Consider the following 20,587-nt stretch of genomic DNA (forward strand, 5'->3'; position numbering starts at 1 on the left):
AGTCAATGATTTGGTTGACTTTTATAGTCATTGAAAGACCAGGGGGGTCTCAACCTCATTTAAGCGGTCTCGGGTCGATTTTTGATATAAAATTTGAATATCCAACTGGCACTTTGGGCGTACCGTAAACATAGAAGACAGGAAGTGCACCCAAATTCCTTTTAGTCACGTTTGTATCTTCCTATTGACTAAATGTCTGTAAAATATTAGAAAGATTGAGAGATCAGGGGGCTCTCACCATAACCCTGTGCCCTTTGTCCTAAAAATTTGACATTTTTTGACTGAAAAGTGACAATCTTAGCCCTCCGTAGATATTGAAGATGACGTTATTCTCAAAAATCCATCTAATACAACCTTCATATATACAGAGTCAATGATTTGGTTGACTTTTGTAGTCATTGAAAGACCAGGGGGGTCTCAACCTCATTTAAGCGGTCTCGGGTCGATTTTTGATATAAAATTTGAATATCCAACTGGCACTTTGGGCGTACCGTAAACATAGAAGACAGGAAGTGCACCCAAATTCCTTTTAGTCACGTTTGTATCTTCCTATTGACTAAATGTCTGTAAAATATTAGAAAGATTGAGAGATCAGGGGGCTCTCACCATAACCCTGTGCCCTTTGTCCTAAAAATTTGACATTTTTTGACTGAAAAGTGACAATCTTAGCCCTCCGTAGATATTGAAGATGACGTTATTCTCAAAAATCCATCTAATACAACCTTCATATATACAGAGTCAATGATTTGGTTGACTTTTATAGTCATTGAAAGACCAGGGGGGTCTCAACCTCATTTAAGCGGTCTCGGGTCGATTTTTGATATAAAATTTGAATATCCAACTGGCACTTTGGGCGTACCGTAAACATAGAAGACAGGAAGTGCACCCAAATTCCTTTTAGTCACGTTTGTATCTTCCTATTGACTAAATGTCTGTAAAATATTAGAAAGATTGAGAGATCAGGGGGCTCTCACCATAACCCTGTGCCCTTTGTCCTAAAAATTTGACATTTTTTGACTGAAAAGTGACAATCTTAGCCCTCCGTAGATATTGAAGATGACGTTATTCTCAAAAATCCATCTAATACAACCTTCATATATACAGAGTCAATGATTTGGTTGACTTTTGTAGTCATTGAAAGACCAGGGGGGTCTCAACCTCATTTAAGCGGTCTCGGGTCGATTTTTGATATAAAATTTGAATATCCAACTGGCACTTTGGGCGTACCGTAAACATAGAAGACAGGAAGTGCACCCAAATTCCTTTTAGTCACGTTTGTATCTTCCTATTGACTAAATGTCTGTAAAATATTAGAAAGATTGAGAGATCAGGGGGCTCTCACCATAACCCTGTGCCCTTTGTCCTAAAAATTTGACATTTTTTGACTGAAAAGTGACAATCTTAGCCCTCCGTAGATATTGAAGATGACGTTATTCTCAAAAATCCATCTAATACAACCTTCATATATACAGAGTCAATGATTTGGTTGACTTTTATAGTCATTGAAAGACCAGGGGGGTCTCAACCTCATTTAAGCGGTCTCGGGTCGATTTTTGATATAAAATTTGAATATCCAACTGGCACTTTGGGCGTACCGTAAACATAGAAGACAGGAAGTGCACCCAAATTCCTTTTAGTCACGTTTGTATCTTCCTATTGACTAAATGTCTGTAAAATATTAGAAAGATTGAGAGATCAGGGGGCTCTCACCATAACCCTGTGCCCTTTGTCCTAAAAATTTGACATTTTTTGACTGAAAAGTGACAATCTTAGCCCTCCGTAGATATTGAAGATGACGTTATTCTCAAAAATCCATCTAATACAACCTTCATATATACAGAGTCAATGATTTGGTTGACTTTTATAGTCATTGAAAGACCAGGGGGGTCTCAACCTCATTTAAGCGGTCTCGGGTCGATTTTTGATATAAAATTTGAATATCCAACTGGCACTTTGGGCGTACCGTAAACATAGAAGACAGGAAGTGCACCCAAATTCCTTTTAGTCACGTTTGTATCTTCCTATTGACTAAATGTCTGTAAAATATTAGAAAGATTGAGAGATCAGGGGGCTCTCACCATAACCCTGTGCCCTTTGTCCTAAAAATTTGACATTTTTTGACTGAAAAGTGACAATCTTAGCCCTCCGTAGATATTGAAGATGACGTTATTCTCAAAAATCCATCTAATACAACCTTCATATATACAGAGTCAATGATTTGGTTGACTTTTGTAGTCATTGAAAGACCAGGGGGGTCTCAACCTCATTTAAGCGGTCTCGGGTCGATTTTTGATATAAAATTTGAATATCCAACTGGCACTTTGGGCGTACCGTAAACATAGAGAAGACAGGAAGTGCACCCAAATTCCTTTTAGTCACGTTTGTATCTTCCTATTGACTAAATGTCTGTAAAATATTAGAAAGATTGAGAGATCAGGGGGCTCTCACCATAACCCTGTGCCCTTTGTCCTAAAAATTTGACATTTTTTGACTGAAAAGTGACAATCTTAGCCCTCCGTAGATATTGAAGATGACGTTATTCTCAAAAATCCATCTAATACAACCTTCATATATACAGAGTCAATGATTTGGTTGACTTTTATAGTCATTGAAAGACCAGGGGGGTCTCAACCTCATTTAAGCGGTCTCGGGTCGATTTTTGATATAAAATTTGAATATCCAACTGGCACTTTGGGCGTACCGTAAACATAGAAGACAGGAAGTGCACCCAAATTCCTTTTAGTCACGTTTGTATCTTCCTATTGACTAAATGTCTGTAAAATATTAGAAAGATTGAGAGATCAGGGGGCTCTCACCATAACCCTGTGCCCTTTGTCCTAAAAATTTGACATTTTTTGACTGAAAAGTGACAATCTTAGCCCTCCGTAGATATTGAAGATGACGTTATTCTCAAAAATCCATCTAATACAACCTTCATATATACAGAGTCAATGATTTGGTTGACTTTTGTAGTCATTGAAAGACCAGGGGGGTCTCAACCTCATTTAAGCGGTCTCGGGTCGATTTTTGATATAAAATTTGAATATCCAACTGGCACTTTGGGCGTACCGTAAACATAGAAGACAGGAAGTGCACCCAAATTCCTTTTAGTCACGTTTGTATCTTCCTATTGACTAAATGTCTGTAAAATATTAGAAAGATTGAGAGATCAGGGGGCTCTCACCATAACCCTGTGCCCTTTGTCCTAAAAATTTGACATTTTTGACTGAAAAGTGACAATCTTAGCCCTCCGTAGATATTGAAGATGACGTTATTCTCAAAAATCCATCTAATACAACCTTCATATATACAGAGTCAATGATTTGGTTGACTTTTATAGTCATTGAAAGACCAGGGGGGTCTCAACCTCATTTAAGCGGTCTCGGGTCGATTTTTGATATAAAATTTGAATATCCAACTGGCACTTTGGGCGTACCGTAAACATAGAAGACAGGAAGTGCACCCAAATTCCTTTTAGTCACGTTTGTATCTTCCTATTGACTAAATGTCTGTAAAATATTAGAAAGATTGAGAGATCAGGGGGCTCTCACCATAACCCTGTGCCCTTTGTCCTAAAAATTTGACATTTTTTGACTGAAAAGTGACAATCTTAGCCCTCCGTAGATATTGAGATGACGTTATTCTCAAAAATCCATCTAATACAACCTTCATATATACAGAGTCAATGATTTGGTTGACTTTTGTAGTCATTGAAAGACCAGGGGGGTCTCAACCTCATTTAAGCGGTCTCGGGTCGATTTTTGATATAAAATTTGAATATCCAACTGGCACTTTGGGCGTACCGTAAACATAGAAGACAGGAAGTGCACCCAAATTCCTTTTAGTCACGTTTGTATCTTCCTATTGACTAAATGTCTGTAAAATATTAGAAAGATTGAGAGATCAGGGGCTCTCACCATAACCCTGTGCCCTTTGTCCTAAAAATTTGACATTTTTTGACTGAAAAGTGACAATCTTAGCCCTCCGTAGATATTGAAGATGACGTTATTCTCAAAAATCCATCTAATACAACCTTCATATATACAGAGTCAATGATTTGGTTGACTTTTATAGTCATTGAAAGACCAGGGGGGTCTCAACCTCATTTAAGCGGTCTCGGGTCGATTTTTGATATAAAATTTGAATATCCAACTGGCACTTTGGGCGTACCGTAAACATAGAAGACAGGAAGTGCACCCAAATTCCTTTTAGTCACGTTTGTATCTTCCTATTGACTAAATGTCTGTAAAATATTAGAAAGATTGAGAGATCAGGGGGCTCTCACCATAACCCTGTGCCCTTTGTCCTAAAAATTTGACATTTTTTGACTGAAAAGTGACAATCTTAGCCCTCCGTAGATATTGAAGATGACGTTATTCTCAAAAATCCATCTAATACAACCTTCATATATACAGAGTCAATGATTTGGTTGACTTTTGTAGTCATTGAAAGACCAGGGGGGTCTCAACCTCATTTAAGCGGTCTCGGGTCGATTTTTGATATAAAATTTGAATATCCAACTGGCACTTTGGGCGTACCGTAAACATAGAAGACAGGAAGTGCACCCAAATTCCTTTTAGTCACGTTTGTATCTTCCTATTGACTAAATGTCTGTAAAATATTAGAAAGATTGAGAGATCAGGGGGCTCTCACCATAACCCTGTGCCCTTTGTCCTAAAAATTTGACATTTTTTGACTGAAAAGTGACAATCTTAGCCCTCCGTAGATATTGAAGATGACGTTATTCTCAAAAATCCATCTAATACAACCTTCATATATACAGAGTCAATGATTTGGTTGACTTTTATAGTCATTGAAAGACCAGGGGGGTCTCAACCTCATTTAAGCGGTCTCGGGTCGATTTTTGATATAAAATTTGAATATCCAACTGGCACTTTGGGCGTACCGTAAACATAGAAGACAGGAAGTGCACCCAAATTCCTTTTAGTCACGTTTGTATCTTCCTATTGACTAAATGTCTGTAAAATATTAGAAAGATTGAGAGATCAGGGGGCTCTCACCATAACCCTGTGCCCTTTGTCCTAAAAATTTGACATTTTTTGACTGAAAAGTGACAATCTTAGCCCTCCGTAGATATTGAAGATGACGTTATTCTCAAAAATCCATCTAATACAACCTTCATATATACAGAGTCAATGATTTGGTTGACTTTTGTAGTCATTGAAAGACCAGGGGGGTCTCAACCTCATTTAAGCGGTCTCGGGTCGATTTTTGATATAAAATTTGAATATCCAACTGGCACTTTGGGCGTACCGTAAACATAGAAGACAGGAAGTGCACCCAAATTCCTTTTAGTCACGTTTGTATCTTCCTATTGACTAAATGTCTGTAAAATATTAGAAAGATTGAGAGATCAGGGGGCTCTCACCATAACCCTGTGCCCTTTGTCCTAAAAATTTGACATTTTTTGACTGAAAAGTGACAATCTTAGCCCTCCGTAGATATTGAAGATGACGTTATTCTCAAAAATCCATCTAATACAACCTTCATATATACAGAGTCAATGATTTGGTTGACTTTTATAGTCATTGAAAGACCAGGGGGGTCTCAACCTCATTTAAGCGGTCTCGGGTCGATTTTTGATATAAAATTTGAATATCCAACTGGCACTTTGGGCGTACCGTAAACATAGAAGACAGGAAGTGCACCCAAATTCCTTTTAGTCACGTTTGTATCTTCCTATTGACTAAATGTCTGTAAAATATTAGAAAGATTGAGAGATCAGGGGGCTCTCACCATAACCCTGTGCCCTTTGTCCTAAAAATTTGACATTTTTTGACTGAAAAGTGACAATCTTAGCCCTCCGTAGATATTGAAGATGACGTTATTCTCAAAAATCCATCTAATACAACCTTCATATATACAGAGTCAATGATTTGGTTGACTTTTGTAGTCATTGAAAGACCAGGGGGGTCTCAACCTCATTTAAGCGGTCTCGGGTCGATTTTTGATATAAAATTTGAATATCCAACTGGCACTTTGGGCGTACCGTAAACATAGAAGACAGGAAGTGCACCCAAATTCCTTTTAGTCACGTTTGTATCTTCCTATTGACTAAATGTCTGTAAAATATTAGAAAGATTGAGAGATCAGGGGGCTCTCACCATAACCCTGTGCCCTTTGTCCTAAAAATTTGACATTTTTTGACTGAAAAGTGACAATCTTAGCCCTCCGTAGATATTGAAGATGACGTTATTCTCAAAAATCCATCTAATACAACCTTCATATATACAGAGTCAATGATTTGGTTGACTTTTATAGTCATTGAAAGACCAGGGGGGTCTCAACCTCATTTAAGCGGTCTCGGGTCGATTTTTGATATAAAATTTGAATATCCAACTGGCACTTTGGGCGTACCGTAAACATAGAAGACAGGAAGTGCACCCAAATTCCTTTTAGTCACGTTTGTATCTTCCTATTGACTAAATGTCTGTAAAATATTAGAAAGATTGAGAGATCAGGGGGCTCTCACCATAACCCTGTGCCCTTTGTCCTAAAAATTTGACATTTTTTGACTGAAAAGTGACAATCTTAGCCCTCCGTAGATATTGAAGATGACGTTATTCTCAAAAATCCATCTAATACAACCTTCATATATACAGAGTCAATGATTTGGTTGACTTTTGTAGTCATTGAAAGACCAGGGGGGTCTCAACCTCATTTAAGCGGTCTCGGGTCGATTTTTGATATAAAATTTGAATATCCAACTGGCACTTTGGGCGTACCGTAAACATAGAAGACAGGAAGTGCACCCAAATTCCTTTTAGTCACGTTTGTATCTTCCTATTGACTAAATGTCTGTAAAATATTAGAAAGATTGAGAGATCAGGGGGCTCTCACCATAACCCTGTGCCCTTTGTCCTAAAAATTTGACATTTTTTGACTGAAAAGTGACAATCTTAGCCCTCCGTAGATATTGAAGATGACGTTATTCTCAAAAATCCATCTAATACAACCTTCATATATACAGAGTCAATGATTTGGTTGACTTTTATAGTCATTGAAAGACCAGGGGGGTCTCAACCTCATTTAAGCGGTCTCGGGTCGATTTTTGATATAAAATTTGAATATCCAACTGGCACTTTGGGCGTACCGTAAACATAGAAGACAGGAAGTGCACCCAAATTCCTTTTAGTCACGTTTGTATCTTCCTATTGACTAAATGTCTGTAAAATATTAGAAAGATTGAGAGATCAGGGGGCTCTCACCATAACCCTGTGCCCTTTGTCCTAAAAATTTGACATTTTTTGACTGAAAAGTGACAATCTTAGCCCTCCGTAGATATTGAAGATGACGTTATTCTCAAAAATCCATCTAATACAACCTTCATATATACAGAGTCAATGATTTGGTTGACTTTTGTAGTCATTGAAAGACCAGGGGGGTCTCAACCTCATTTAAGCGGTCTCGGGTCGATTTTTGATATAAAATTTGAATATCCAACTGGCACTTTGGGCGTACCGTAAACATAGAAGACAGGAAGTGCACCCAAATTCCTTTTAGTCACGTTTGTATCTTCCTATTGACTAAATGTCTGTAAAATATTAGAAAGATTGAGAGATCAGGGGGCTCTCACCATAACCCTGTGCCCTTTGTCCTAAAAATTTGACATTTTTTGACTGAAAAGTGACAATCTTAGCCCTCCGTAGATATTGAAGATGACGTTATTCTCAAAAATCCATCTAATACAACCTTCATATATACAGAGTCAATGATTTGGTTGACTTTTATAGTCATTGAAAGACCAGGGGGGTCTCAACCTCATTTAAGCGGTCTCGGGTCGATTTTTGATATAAAATTTGAATATCCAACTGGCACTTTGGGCGTACCGTAAACATAGAAGACAGGAAGTGCACCCAAATTCCTTTTAGTCACGTTTGTATCTTCCTATTGACTAAATGTCTGTAAAATATTAGAAAGATTGAGAGATCAGGGGGCTCTCACCATAACCCTGTGCCCTTTGTCCTAAAAATTTGACATTTTTTGACTGAAAAGTGACAATCTTAGCCCTCCGTAGATATTGAAGATGACGTTATTCTCAAAAATCCATCTAATACAACCTTCATATATACAGAGTCAATGATTTGGTTGACTTTTGTAGTCATTGAAAGACCAGGGGGGTCTCAACCTCATTTAAGCGGTCTCGGGTCGATTTTTGATATAAAATTTGAATATCCAACTGGCACTTTGGGCGTACCGTAAACATAGAAGACAGGAAGTGCACCCAAATTCCTTTTAGTCACGTTTGTATCTTCCTATTGACTAAATGTCTGTAAAATATTAGAAAGATTGAGAGATCAGGGGGCTCTCACCATAACCCTGTGCCCTTTGTCCTAAAAATTTGACATTTTTTGACTGAAAAGTGACAATCTTAGCCCTCCGTAGATATTGAAGATGACGTTATTCTCAAAAATCCATCTAATACAACCTTCATATATACAGAGTCAATGATTTGGTTGACTTTTATAGTCATTGAAAGACCAGGGGGGTCTCAACCTCATTTAAGCGGTCTCGGGTCGATTTTTGATATAAAATTTGAATATCCAACTGGCACTTTGGGCGTACCGTAAACATAGAAGACAGGAAGTGCACCCAAATTCCTTTTAGTCACGTTTGTATCTTCCTATTGACTAAATGTCTGTAAAATATTAGAAAGATTGAGAGATCAGGGGGCTCTCACCATAACCCTGTGCCCTTTGTCCTAAAAATTTGACATTTTTTGACTGAAAAGTGACAATCTTAGCCCTCCGTAGATATTGAAGATGACGTTATTCTCAAAAATCCATCTAATACAACCTTCATATATACAGAGTCAATGATTTGGTTGACTTTTGTAGTCATTGAAAGACCAGGGGGGTCTCAACCTCATTTAAGCGGTCTCGGGTCGATTTTTGATATAAAATTTGAATATCCAACTGGCACTTTGGGCGTACCGTAAACATAGAAGACAGGAAGTGCACCCAAATTCCTTTTAGTCACGTTTGTATCTTCCTATTGACTAAATGTCTGTAAAATATTAGAAAGATTGAGAGATCAGGGGGCTCTCACCATAACCCTGTGCCCTTTGTCCTAAAAATTTGACATTTTTTGACTGAAAAGTGACAATCTTAGCCCTCCGTAGATATTGAAGATGACGTTATTCTCAAAAATCCATCTAATACAACCTTCATATATACAGAGTCAATGATTTGGTTGACTTTTATAGTCATTGAAAGACCAGGGGGGTCTCAACCTCATTTAAGCGGTCTCGGGTCGATTTTTGATATAAAATTTGAATATCCAACTGGCACTTTGGGCGTACCGTAAACATAGAAGACAGGAAGTGCACCCAAATTCCTTTTAGTCACGTTTGTATCTTCCTATTGACTAAATGTCTGTAAAATATTAGAAAGATTGAGAGATCAGGGGGCTCTCACCATAACCCTGTGCCCTTTGTCCTAAAAATTTGACATTTTTTGACTGAAAAGTGACAATCTTAGCCCTCCGTAGATATTGAAGATGACGTTATTCTCAAAAATCCATCTAATACAACCTTCATATATACAGAGTCAATGATTTGGTTGACTTTTGTAGTCATTGAAAGACCAGGGGGGTCTCAACCTCATTTAAGCGGTCTCGGGTCGATTTTTGATATAAAATTTGAATATCCAACTGGCACTTTGGGCGTACCGTAAACATAGAAGACAGGAAGTGCACCCAAATTCCTTTTAGTCACGTTTGTATCTTCCTATTGACTAAATGTCTGTAAAATATTAGAAAGATTGAGAGATCAGGGGGCTCTCACCATAACCCTGTGCCCTTTGTCCTAAAAATTTGACATTTTTTGACTGAAAAGTGACAATCTTAGCCCTCCGTAGATATTGAAGATGACGTTATTCTCAAAAATCCATCTAATACAACCTTCATATATACAGAGTCAATGATTTGGTTGACTTTTATAGTCATTGAAAGACCAGGGGGGTCTCAACCTCATTTAAGCGGTCTCGGGTCGATTTTTGATATAAAATTTGAATATCCAACTGGCACTTTGGGCGTACCGTAAACATAGAAGACAGGAAGTGCACCCAAATTCCTTTTAGTCACGTTTGTATCTTCCTATTGACTAAATGTCTGTAAAATATTAGAAAGATTGAGAGATCAGGGGGCTCTCACCATAACCCTGTGCCCTTTGTCCTAAAAATTTGACATTTTTTGACTGAAAAGTGACAATCTTAGCCCTCCGTAGATATTGAAGATGACGTTATTCTCAAAAATCCATCTAATACAACCTTCATATATACAGAGTCAATGATTTGGTTGACTTTTATAGTCATTGAAAGACCAGGGGGGTCTCAACCTCATTTAAGCGGTCTCGGGTCGATTTTTGATATAAAATTTGAATATCCAACTGGCACTTTGGGCGTACCGTAAACATAGAAGACAGGAAGTGCACCCAAATTCCTTTTAGTCACGTTTGTATCTTCCTATTGACTAAATGTCTGTAAAATATTAGAAAGATTGAGAGATCAGGGGGCTCTCACCATAACCCTGTGCCCTTTGTCCTAAAAATTTGACATTTTTTGACTGAAAAGTGACAATCTTAGCCCTCCGTAGATATTGAAGATGACGTTATTCTCAAAAATCCATCTAATACAACCTTCATATATACAGAGTCAATGATTTGGTTGACTTTTATAGTCATTGAAAGACCAGGGGGGTCTCAACCTCATTTAAGCGGTCTCGGGTCGATTTTTGATATAAAATTTGAATATCCAACTGGCACTTTGGGCGTACCGTAAACATAGAAGACAGGAAGTGCACCCAAATTCCTTTTAGTCACGTTTGTATCTTCCTATTGACTAAATGTCTGTAAAATATTAGAAAGATTGAGAGATCAGGGGGCTCTCACCATAACCCTGTGCCCTTTGTCCTAAAAATTTGACATTTTTTGACTGAAAAGTGACAATCTTAGCCCTCCGTAGATATTGAAGATGACGTTATTCTCAAAAATCCATCTAATACAACCTTCATATATACAGAGTCAATGATTTGGTTGACTTTTATAGTCATTGAAAGACCAGGGGGGTCTCAACCTCATTTAAGCGGTCTCGGGTCGATTTTTGATATAAAATTTGAATATCCAACTGGCACTTTGGGCGTACCGTAAACATAGAAGACAGGAAGTGCACCCAAATTCCTTTTAGTCACGTTTGTATCTTCCTATTGACTAAATGTCTGTAAAATATTAGAAAGATTGAGAGATCAGGGGGCTCTCACCATAACCCTGTGCCCTTTGTCCTAAAAATTTGACATTTTTTGACTGAAAAGTGACAATCTTAGCCCTCCGTAGATATTGAAGATGACGTTATTCTCAAAAATCCATCTAATACAACCTTCATATATACAGAGTCAATGATTTGGTTGACTTTTATAGTCATTGAAAGACCAGGGGGGTCTCAACCTCATTTAAGCGGTCTCGGGTCGATTTTTGATATAAAATTTGAATATCCAACTGGCACTTTGGGCGTACCGTAAACATAGAAGACAGGAAGTGCACCCAAATTCCTTTTAGTCACGTTTGTATCTTCCTATTGACTAAATGTCTGTAAAATATTAGAAAGATTGAGAGATCAGGGGGCTCTCACCATAACCCTGTGCCCTTTGTCCTAAAAATTTGACATTTTTTGACTGAAAAGTGACAATCTTAGCCCTCCGTAGATATTGAAGATGACGTTATTCTCAAAAATCCATCTAATACAACCTTCATATATACAGAGTCAATGATTTGGTTGACTTTTATAGTCATTGAAAGACCAGGGGGGTCTCAACCTCATTTAAGCGGTCTCGGGTCGATTTTTGATATAAAATTTGAATATCCAACTGGCACTTTGGGCGTACCGTAAACATAGAAGACAGGAAGTGCACCCAAATTCCTTTTAGTCACGTTTGTATCTTCCTATTGACTAAATGTCTGTAAAATATTAGAAAGATTGAGAGATCAGGGGGCTCTCACCATAACCCTGTGCCCTTTGTCCTAAAAATTTGACATTTTTTGACTGAAAAGTGACAATCTTAGCCCTCCGTAGATATTGAAGATGACGTTATTCTCAAAAATCCATCTAATACAACCTTCATATATACAGAGTCAATGATTTGGTTGACTTTTATAGTCATTGAAAGACCAGGGGGGTCTCAACCTCATTTAAGCGGTCTCAGGTAGGTTTTCACTATATATTTCTTTTTTGGGCGTTCCATAACTATTTCTATTTATAGTTCTTAATGTTTTCTAGAGTAAGCGGTTCTTCTCATTGTTTTAAGAATTATCATGTATAAAAGTAAATCTTTGCAGGTTTTTATTGACACCAATTTATATTATATAAAGACAAATTTGCAACTTAGAAAAGGGTTTATATTCGAGGACAACGAGAACTTACAACAGCTTGAAGAGGTCATTTTGATAAGTTCCTACGTATCTTATCAGTCTTCTTAACTATGAAAATAATGTTTTTAATGTTATCAAGTATTTCTTTTTTTTATGATTTTCAACAAAATTTTGAATATCCAACCGACTGCTAGCAGCCGGTTGGATATTGAATATCGAATATCGAATAACGAACCGGCTGCTAACTTCACATTCATTTTTATTTGAAGAAAACAAAATTATAAATAATTCAAAAGATGAATCAGATATTTTTAATAAATTTTTTGCTACTGTTGCTGAGAAGATAGGAAATGATGTTATATATGATCCATTAAACAATCATAGCATAAATGCCATACATGAACAAAATCACTTAAAAACAGATACAAATTTTAAATTTCAAAAGGTGACATCAGAAAAAGTGGAAAAAATCATAAATAAAGTTAATGTCAAAAAAGCAACTGGAGCAGATGGGATACCAGCAAAAATAGTTAAAGCTAGTAAATCTGTCGTTGCACCTCAAACACATTCTGTTTCAACTTGTCAATATTCTGATTTGTCAAATATGGAGAGAATGCAAGAATCTGCTTAATAACACCTCCTTAAAATTTAGATAACTGAGGTTTCTCCCCAAATCTTTGAAGAAATTGACACCTGTTGATGCAAATCGTGTCCTTACGTATTTTCAGCTATTTTCTTAGAAGTACACGATTTTATTTATTATGTTCCAAAACAAAATTAATGAGAATATACGTTTTATTCAAACTGTTAAATTGTGACTAGTTTTTTTAATGAAAATCTGTTTGTCCCAGATACCTGTGTGAATAAAAACTGCATATGTGACACCATAGTCATGACTGAATTCAGTCATCTTGCACTACAACTTTCATCTTAATTTATTTGAATATTCAATTGATAATACATTAAAAAATGGAGATTGGTAGCAGTTGTGTGTGTGCAATATCCTACACAACAAGTAAATGCTCGGAGTGGTATATACAGTTTTTACAGAAGTGCATACGAAAACTGTTGACTGAATTCAGTCAATTTGTAAACATCAAGAATCATCTTCCTTTTTTCAAAACTAGATTATAGTATCAAAGAAAAAATTTCTGAGTTGATTCTAAATCTACATATAAATGTTAGCAATAACGAAAATCTTGACTGAATTCAGTCACTGGCACCATCATTTATTGACATTATAAAGTACATCGGTTTGTACAGTAGAAATATCTATACAATATAAACAAACAAATTTTAAATCTAAGTCTATGACTGAATTCAGTCACATACTATTATCGTTCTGTCTTATACATTATGGTATTTTCCCTGTTTTTATCCACATCATAGATGTTTAATAAGTGATCTTGTAGTTTTCAGACATCAAAACAGTTGGTCTATATTCCTATTGACTGTTTATCATTCCTTGAAACTTCTTTAAGCGTAGTAAGGTAATCTTCTGATGTTAGGTGTACTTCTATCAGCAACATATTCTTTTTAGAAACAGTGTTATATAGACAATCCCAATATCAGTAGCGTTGATAGCAAAACAGGTATATATAGCCACGACTGGGTCAAGATCGATTGGTAGTAATGTTTGTGATAAACTGTTTTTTTCATTATGATTAGTGAGGCTACTATTTATAAAAAAAAAAAACCTGTAACTATGATTTAATATTTTCATCTCTTATTTATCTTGATCTCTATATCATTTTTTATTCTCAAGTAATTGTCAATCTTAACTTCTAGGTTGCCTTGGCCGTATTTGGCACAACTGTTTGGAATTTCGGATCCTCAATGTTCATTAACTTTGTGCTTGGTTGGCTTTATGAATGTTTTCGTATGGGATTCACTGATGAGTCTTATGTAGACGAAACGAGCGTCTGGCGTGCTAAATTATAATCCTGATACCTTTGATGACTCTTAGTTGTCCATTGCTGATAAAGCTTCTTCTACCTACAAAGAAATTTTATCTTTAAATTTGATGTTATTTGTGCATATATTTTGCAATTGACGACTATAAAGACACTAGTTATCTTTACATATGAATATCTAGACCTTTATCATGATCATTTATTGAATTCAAGTAAAATTAAGATTTAAAAATAATTATTAGAATTTGGATAGGTTGTTTTAAGGTGACACACTACCATGTTTACATCAAATACAATTGACATTTGGTTAGAGTTAAGAGATGAACCACAATATTCTTCTTTTATATTCACTGAAGAAGGAACACATACTTACATAAAAATTTGCACCTGCAAATGACCAATCAAAGAACTTCATACGTTTTTTTTTTTTTAGAATTTGAGAAATAAAAGGGAAATAATTGACAACTTTTCGGAAAATAACCTTCCTTTGCATACGTATATGAATCTTCCATACAACTGGAGATGACAGACATAAAAATCTTCCACGAGGAACGAAATGGTTTTATTATGATTCAAGGCTTCTAGATGAACATGTACTCTTGTCAAATGTAAAAATAAATCTTCCCTTCGATTATTAGTAGATGAAAATTAATTATATTATAAATATGCTGCTACATAAAGTACATCATGATGAAAATGTTGTGTACAAAACAAGTAAATATATTTTTGAGAAACTGAATAAGGCATGTAACAGTTCATTGTCTTCTTGTAAAACATGTCGCACCGTAACTTGAGAACACTTTATCCAAATTTCATGAAACTTAATATGGTTGTTTTTATGATGGTCAAAAGATCAGTATACTTTTTGGTGAAAATTAATAGATTTATTTTTTTTGAGTTACGGGACTTAGTAACTAAAACAGGGGTGTGTTTTTCCTGTGTCGCGCTGTATCTCAAAAACGATTTATGATAATTGATTTAAACTTAATACACTTCTCAGTTATATTTATCTAAAGGTCTGAATACATTTTAATGATGATTAAAAAAATTATATTTGAATTATTTAGTTTTTTGTAAAAGTTTTTTTTTTACATGTCGCATATCTCAAAAACAAAAAAAAAGATCCGGTTTGCGTTTTTCTTTTTACTTTGAAACAAATGCATATACTACGAATAAAGTGTATTTTCTGTCTGATATTATTTTCAAGTTTACTATCCTCGGCAGTCACCTGGTTTATTTAATAGAGAGGGTCTGAATAATATATCAATGACCGCTGTGAAATAGTTATTAAACTGAGAATTGACTGTAAAAAGAAAATACACTTTCGGGATGTCTGGAACGGGTGTTTTTAAGATCGAAATTTCAGGATTGACCATTTCGGGATCCGCGATTTCTTTATTCGAATTTCGGGATGTCGAGATATTTAATTTGTATAATAAATTCAGAACTTCGGAATTTCATGTTTTTAAGCCCGAGATATTGGGATCAGAGCCCCTCCGCAGTTGCGGATCCAGAAATTTTCATACGCAGGTGCCCGTTGACTGCCTAAGAGAGGCCCGCTCCCGTCATGCTTCAGTGAAACCCTATATAAGCAACCAATTATTTTCCAGAAAGAGGGGTTGTCGGGCCCCCTAAATCCGCCTCTGCCCCGACCCCCTTTAATGAATGTTCATAATATACAGATAAGCGCTAACATTATTCATGTGTCATTAAAATTAAAAGAGAACAGACCAAAATAAAAAGGATTTTTTTTAGGAAAAAGGAGGAGCCGGGCTAGAAAAACAGTTATCCTGTCCCAAATTACCTATGACTTTTGATACCTTTTCTGAAATTCTCAAGTCACTAAATGTTTTACAAAAAAAAAAAGATGTGGTATGAATGCCAATGAAACAGCTCTCCACAAGACCAAAATGACACCGAAATTAACATTTAAAGGTCACCTTACGGCTTTCAACAAAAGCAAAAGCCGATACTGCTGCTGTGGATCAATTATTAAACTGAGAATTGACTGTAAAAAGGATTTCATGTTTTTAAGCTAGGGATATTAGAAAAAGGGCCGCCCCTCCGCAGTGGCGGATACAGAATTTTCCATACGCAGAGGCCCGTTGACTGCCTAAGAGGGGCCCGCTCCGGTCATGCTTCAGTGATTCCCTATATAAGCAACCAATTATTTTCCAGAAAAGGGGCGGGGGCAGGCCCCCTTAATCCGCCTCTGCCCCGACCCCCCTTTAATGAATGTTCATAATATACAGATAGGCGCTAAAATTATTCATGTGTCATTAAAGCTTATAGAGAACAAACAAAAAAAAAAGGATTTTTGTGTGGGAAAAAAAAAAGGAGCCGGACTAGAAAAATAATTATCCTGTCCCAAATTACCTATGACTTTTGATACCTTTTCTGAAATTCTCAAGTCACTAAATGTTTTACAATAAAAGAAGATGTGGTATGAATGCCAATGAGACAGCTCTCTACAAGAGACCAAAATGACACCGAAATTAACATTTAAAGGTCACCTTACGGCCTTCAACAATAAGCAAAAGCCGATACTGCATAGTCTGATATAAAAGGCTCCGAAATGACAATGTAAAACAATTCATATGAGAAAACTAACAGCCTTATTTAAATACAAAAATTGAACGAAAAACAAATATCACTGACCCACTGAATTACAAGCTCCTGACTGGAATGTAAACCATGTAAAAATATTTATTAAAATAATGAAATAACAAAATTTTAATTGACAATGATAAAAATGTAAAATCAAAATTGTAACTTAATTGCAAACAATATATGTTTGACTTTCGACCCTGCATAAAAGGTGCGGAAATTTAAACTTCGACAAGCGGTAAACCTCTGCAGAAACTGAATTCGCTACCCTATTAGATTGTATGATTTGTCGTAGCCTCGGGTCCACTGATTGCTATAGCCTGTGATCCTGGGCCACTGTTTAACCATAGATCGAGTATAAGCTAACGCTTACGAAATAGAAGGCTGGATTAGGATGTCAGTGTTGCCGGAAGAAATCTCAGTGCGACTTATATAATTGATTAATGATTTTTACCTAAGAAAATGGGGTCTATATAGGGCAAAATACTTTATATCAATCGAAAAAAACAAACAAGGGGATCGAGCATTGATCAAAATTCCTTAATTGTTAATTGATAATTTGAATAACAGTTAACAACACACATATTTTCTAAATACCAGTTAACAAAAGTATGAAAGTACCTAATCAACCTAAGCAAAAAAGACCCCCCCCCCCATTTTGAATAAAGAATTATCCAGGGTCCGGGTTCAAAACCAGGATAAGGGGGTGACAGCCTTATGTATAACTATTCAGACGCATTCATCGTCAAAAAGGGGGTTTCCACCACCATCTATACGCCGCTTGTAGTATTTTACCGTTCGCTGTGAAAACTTTTTTTGAGCTAGAAAAGGACTAGTGTGATTTTTTAATTTGAATTTATTGTCTGAAAGACCTGCAGAGTTTATAATATAAGTTCACTGACTTGGACTTTCCCGTACTATTTATAGGATATCTGATGAGGAGTTGTTTTTATTATTAATCACATATTCTTGCTGATTAGCGACTGTGAAAAAGGAAAGAATTATTTTTCTTCAATGCGACTATACTGTCCGATAAAGGTCTTTGTCAATTTTGGGAAAGCGTCCTAGATTTCATCCTTCCCCCGTCAAAGTTTTATCTTTGATTATATCATCATAAATCTGTTTGAGCATCTCATTACAGTATAACCACAGTATCCGTGAAAGGCTTATAATTTACTGTATTCGATATATACATACGTACAATATCATTTTCAAAAGTTCAGATTTCATTCCCTAAATTTGTCCGTCGAGTATTGATTTGATATTTAAAATTCCTTTTCAGTTTTTGAGAGATTTCTTTAATTTTCTTGCCTTGTATTTTAAAATCTCAATACTGGTTGGAGTGTAACATCTGGTATATTAAAGCGCGCTTTTCAAACAGCGTAAACACATGGCAACACTGAGATTTTTAAAAATGAAATATCCTATACTTTTTATGTTCATATGAAGAGTTTAATTATATATTGTAACCAAAAGAAATACAGGGGTCCTGAAATATAATATGTCACAAATGGTCTTTATAGGTGTTCTTTTCGTGTGCGTGCTACATTACGCCTTATTAAAAAGTCTACATGTATTTTATAAATCTAACGTCTCAGAAATTAAAAAAACTCGTGTCCGTTAAAAAAGTTTTTGGATATAAAAGAAGTTTTGTTGAATTCTTACCTATTTCAGAGAACTAGCGCAAGGCAGGTGTGGTATGTCCCCATCGACGAATACACATTTAACTTTGCTCATTTTGTGAAGAAAAGGAAACTGCCAAATGAAGATCAATGCCTGTATTTAGTTTTTAACTGAACGTCTTCCTGTCAAAATTTTAAGCGCGGAATCTTGTTTACAAATAGGTTACTTTAAATAACTAAGTCCTTAACCTTTGCACCTCAACCTATGATTTATTACAGTTGCGAACATTGGGATGGGTGTTACGGAATTTCGATGAATGACTAAACCTTAATGAGGTCAAGAGCAACTCTACAAGATCCAAGTAGAGTTATAACAAGGTCACTTTAAAATTTCTGATTCAGCTTTAAATATTGTAAAATAAAAATGAACGGAGATTCAGACTGATTTTTTACTGTACTAAGTTATTTATGATGTTAATGCATCTTTAGCAATATTAACAAAACTATGTCGTATGATAAGTTATATCAAATTATGTGATAAATATCGTTGGTTTTATTGTTATTTAACTAAATACAAGTTTCCCATTTATACTTTGAAACTCTTGAGATTTGTAGACAGAACGTTAACTCATAATTTATATAGCACGACTTTTAAGAGGCTTCCAGTTTCTAAGCTGGCTTATTCTGCAGTTTTTTAAGTAAATATTCACAGAATTTCAATACCACCCCTCTCTCTCTCTCTCCCCTTTCTCCCCAAAGAAAATCTAAGTATCTCAGGTCGTTTCCTTTGATAGGACAAACACATAAATATCGCTTCAGAAATTGTTCAGAAAATGTCAAATTTAGGACATTTTTATATATATATATATATAACGAAATTGAGCTATTATCTGCGAAAAAAACTGAGTGACAGATACAATAAACATATTCACAACTTTCTTTTCACTTTTAGTGAATTATATTTGCGCTTGTGTATTGTCATTATTGGGACTCTGTTCCTTGTGTTGTTTGTTGAAAATCGTATCCATATCAACATTGCTTGCGATGACCTTTTTGGTTTTGTGCTGTTGGGTTTCTGGCTGAATTACTTTCACTCTCATATATTTATACTTTGACTCACAACAACAATTCTTCTGAAGGTCTGCGTTTACCGCAGAATTTACGTTGGACCCGTGTTTATGTTACTCTTTTTTGTCATTTCTTGAATATTTCATTTTACGGTTGGACTATATGTTGTCTATATGACGTAAACATTTATCTTCTACATTAAGAAAACCTGTTTAAATTTTTATGTCAACCGATATAAATTTACAACTTAAAATGTTGTGTACAAAATAAGCAATTACATGTTTGTGGAACTAAATCAGGGAAAACAGTTCATTGTCTTCTTTTATACAAAAAGATTAAAGTTTATCTTGATCAAATTGTACCCATGATTTTTTTAAGTAATGCATGAAGTACCAAGCAAACTTTTAGATCGGTGACTTGAAAGGAAGAAAAATACACAGATCATTTAGGCAAATTTTTGATAAATACAAAAGAGAGATGTGGTAGGATTAAATTAGTTTTTATTAATTCGATGAACTGCATATTTTTATAAGATCAGAAACAGGTAAAAGTTATAAATCCCCCCCAAGAAAAACATAAAAAAGCCCCCCCCCCCTTTTTATGCTTTAATGGACTTGAGATGTAGACCGTAGAACTAGACTAGAGATGTAGTAGATATTTTTTTAATTGATTCGATGTACTGCATGTAAATTATAAATCAACCCCCCGCCCCCTCCCCCCCCCCCCCCCCCCCCGCTCTTTACGACTTTTTAAGTCGTGATATAGCAAGCACACGAAAAGAATTACGAGACAACCGACGTGTTGAAGATCAAAGAGGTTCCTTAAAAAAAATTGTTTTAAAGTTTTAAAGTATAGTCTATACATACATACCTGCCTTTTGTCTTTTCATCTTCTATGTTTTACCGCTGTCTGACCTTGTAGTCTTCTTGAAATCGTATGCAAATCTTTCAGTTTTCGAACGAGCTCCCGTGAATCCAGAATATTACGGTCAGCTA

General features: G+C 35.8%; 1 long non-coding RNA gene across 1 annotated transcript; it reads right to left on the reverse strand.

The window, feature by feature from the left end:
- Window positions 1–13,598: 13,598 nt before the first annotated feature.
- On the reverse strand, window positions 13,599–18,789 carry LOC134681579 (uncharacterized). Its single transcript, XR_010100643.1, has 2 exons — window positions 18,568–18,789; window positions 13,599–14,377 (listed from the first exon to the last, which is right to left on the reverse strand). It is a non-coding gene; the product is annotated as an uncharacterized LOC134681579 (long non-coding RNA).
- Window positions 18,790–20,587: the final 1,798 nt, after the last annotated feature.

This window comes from Mytilus trossulus, chromosome 8, assembly GCF_036588685.1.
Source record: "Mytilus trossulus isolate FHL-02 chromosome 8, PNRI_Mtr1.1.1.hap1, whole genome shotgun sequence".
Taxonomy (NCBI): Eukaryota; Metazoa; Mollusca; class Bivalvia; order Mytilida; family Mytilidae; genus Mytilus; species Mytilus trossulus.